Source organism: Carlito syrichta, unplaced genomic scaffold (genome assembly GCF_000164805.1).
Source record: "Carlito syrichta isolate Samal-C Ts95f unplaced genomic scaffold, Tarsius_syrichta-2.0.1 Scaffold304741, whole genome shotgun sequence".
In the NCBI taxonomy this organism is placed as follows: domain Eukaryota; kingdom Metazoa; phylum Chordata; class Mammalia; order Primates; family Tarsiidae; genus Carlito; species Carlito syrichta.
In genome coordinates this window covers 183,534-187,261 of record NW_007248837.1, presented here as the reverse complement: position 1 = coordinate 187,261, position 3,728 = coordinate 183,534, and positions in this window count along the sequence as shown.

Here is a 3,728-nt window from a genome sequence, read left to right as displayed (position 1 = left end):
ACTAGGAACAGGATCCAGAACCTTCCCATCTTACTCTAGGCTGACCTGGTAGATATCTTGTAGCTGAACTCAAAGACTGCAATCATACTTCACAAGACACTTCCAAGGGGGGTTGCGTAGAATGAGACAGGCTAATAGTGGGAAAATGTGACCCAACACATCTCAGGACAGGATTGACCAACCAGGACCACAGAGCCTCAACCTGGTCACATTTCCTGTGTGGCAGACCCTGGAGATAGACAGATGAGGCCGTCACCACCCTGGAAGACCTCAAATAGAGATGTGGACACGGCCCACTGTACATCTAACATGTTTCAGTGCTATGAAGTGTGAGACAGGCATGAGAAGCCAACTGAAGACCAGCCCCTTTGGGTCCCCTCCTGCTGAGAACTGGTGACAACCATCTGCCCTTCAGAAGCCACCCCAACTCACAAAGCCTGTAAACAGGCCCGGTGAAGGAATTTCCATAAAAATGCGGGGCACTTCTTCCCCGCCCCAGGCTGGAATGCGCCTCCATGCCCAGGGCGGTCTCTCAGAGAGTCAGCCTCCAGACCACAAACACTGCCACAAAACACATGGCCTTGGCCTAGGAAGAGACTTAGCCCTGACCCTAAGGCCCTTGAGACTTTCTGGACTGACATCAGGCAAGCCCAGGCTTGGGTTTTGAAAGGGAGAATGTGAGCAGCTAGGCTACCAGTCCCGATGACATTTCTGCCTACCCTTCCACAAAGCTCCTTTGTTGACACGAACGTCGCAGCAGGAGCTGGAGAAGACTAGCCTTGAATGTCCTAGAATTTCCAGACCTCCTCGCAAGATGCACGGCTGGACTAAGTGTCCTGCAAAGGGGCTGCCCTGCTTCCAGGCAGCTGCCTTGCACGGGGAGTGCTGGTGAGAGTATTGCTCCACTGGGGCTGACGGGTGAGCCCAGTGGGGCCACATCCCCTACCCCTCAGGCGGGTGGCAGCCTGCCAGTCAAGTCTCAGCCTCATTCCTCTCACATGAAACCAATCTGTTTACCCAGGAAGAGGGCCTTTTGGATACCTGTCCTCTGGGCAGGGCTCGGGAGAACACAGCAGACACTCTGGCACTAGAGTGCCTTAAAAGGTAAAGCCAGGGCCTCTGGCCAATGATGCACTGTGGCCCCACCCAGAGACATAGAAAGCAGGAACTATTGTTGCACTGATGATGTAATGCTTTGTGCAATACAGAAGAATGTACACTTGCTGTCCAGAAGCTTCTCTCGGGCCTATGTGGCAAGAAGGGCAGAAACCCAGTCCTTCTCTGGCCATCCCACCTCCCAAACTGGACAGTTTTTTGCCCCTGGAAGTCCAGCTGCCTTGTGAAAACTGGCATCCAACTATACCACAGATCTGGAAGTGGGGGCAGAGTCAGAGCCGCCATCTCTTTCCAAAGTCCACACTTTCCTCCACTATAGTACGTTGTTCCCCTGACCACTGTCAGATCAGATTACTCGTTAAACTAGGATCCAGGCCAGGCATAGTGGGATGGCTTATGCCTATAATCCCAGCACTTTGGGAGGAGGATAAGGCGGGAGGATCGCTTGAGGCCAGGAGTTCAAGACCAGCCTGGGCAACATAGCGAGACCTTTTCTCTACAAGAAATCAAAAAAATTACCCAGGCATATTGGTGTGCACCTGTAGTCCCAGCTACCTGGAAGGTTGAGGCGAAAGGATCACTGAACCCGAGGTCAAGGCAGCAGTGAACCATGATCGTGCCACTGCACTCCAGCCTGGGTGACAGAGCAAGACTCTGACACAATATATATATATATTCATTCCAGACCTGGACCACACAATTGTATTCAAACCCCCCGCCCCCACCACCTGCCCCCACTCTCTGTCTTCAAGGGTCACCTTCTCTAGAACCTGTTCTCAAGTGCCCTGTTAGGGCAGGAAAAGGAGCTGGCCCCATATCCGCCCCACTCTCTTTCTGGTTTGTTTCCTGTCTATGGCCCAGACATGCCCCACCCAGACCCCCATCTCCCAAGAGCCAAGGCTAGACTGTCTGCCTCACCATTGTGTCCCAGGTGCCAAGCACTAGAGCCGTTCAGTAAGCGTGTGCAGAGCGAATGCATGGATGAATGAATGGAGTTTCCAGAAGAATTGACTGTGGAGCCCAGGCTGGACTCCCTTCTGCATGAATGGGCCCCTTCTCTTGCTTTCCCCAGGGCCCTTGGCCTCCCCACTCCCCATCCTAAAGACTCTGATCCTATATCAAATCGCCATACACTGAAGTCAGGAGGTTCATCACCACAGGAGGGAGATGGGGTGCTTCCGGGAATTATTTCCCCCTGACTCCCCTCCCAGCCAGGTCTGTCTTTACTCTGGGAACAGCCTGAGGAACCCAGGTTCAAAAGCCTGACAACTCCGTCCACAGCAGAACTTTTTATTGCGGAGAAGTCCCTGGAAAGGGGACGTGAGGGCAGCTCGGGGGCAGGGCGCAGGACGTGCCCACCCAGGGAACCAGGGTCCTGGCGATCTGCCCTGGGACGGGTCTGCCATGGTTCTTAGGCCAAGCTCCAACGCCTTACGCTCCGGGGTGTGAGACAAAAGGGACAGTGAGGGGGCCAGCTCCCTGGAAGGCGGCGTCGGAGACAAGAAGGCCGGGTCTTTGGAGTAGAAACTGGGGTTCCTGGTCTTCTCCGGAGCGGGGCGGGAAGAGCCCTACATCTGCAGGAACCGCCGCCGCCCAAGCCCCCGCCGCAGCCGGGAGAGCCGCAAAGCGCGCCGCCGCCGCCAGGGGCGCTCGTGCCCAGGGCTCCAGAGCCGGCAGGGGAGAGAACTGGAGGCGGATGGGCCAGAGCGCTGCCTGGGACTGAGCGGCTGTCGAGGGAAGCGAGACCTCCCGTCCCCTCACCCCCCGCACCACAAAAAAAGACATACAGACTTCTCCAGGGGGACAGATACGCAGACCCTCCTCCCCACTAGGAGACAGATGTACAATCTCCCCTAAAGAAAGAGATACACAGACCCCTCCCCCAAAGGAAAAACCACAGGACTTCCTCCCCCAACACACACAAACACAAAGAATCCCATTTCCGAGAGAAGTAGAGCCCCCCCTCCGCCCCCACAAAGAGAAAGGCACAGAGGAAGCAGTCACAGACGGGGACAGCAACACGTGCCTCACAAGAGGATGGCACCAAGGAGATCTGAATGGAGGAGCAGGGGTTGGGAGAAAGAGAGATGACCACGCCAGTCCCAGAGTTCCGCCTGCATTTACCTACTAGACTCTCCCTGCCCTAAATCTCAGTCCAAGCCTGTGGACAAGAAGGAAGCAAGTAGGCTGTTGAGGTGGCTCATACCTGCAATCCCAGCACTTTAGGAGGCGAAGGCGAGAGGATTGCATGAGCTCAGGAGTTCGAGACTAGCCTGAGAACATGGCGAGACCTCATCTCTACAATAAATCAAAAAATTAGCTGGGGCATAGTTCCAGCTCCTTGGAAGGCTGAGGCAGAAGGATCGCCTGAACCCAGCAGGTAGAGGCTGTGGTGGCCGTGAGTGTGCCACTGCACTCCAGCCCGGGTGACAGAGTGAGACTCTGACTCAAAAAAAAAAAAAAAGAAGCAGGTAAGTCTGTCTGTCTACAAGGCTTCATGGCCTCCAAGACTCCTGAGCCCCCAGACAGGCAGTCTTTCCACCCAGCAGGCTCCTGGCTCTCTCTGATCCCACAGTCCCTTCAGTCAACACTCCTTCTAGATGCAATCCCTC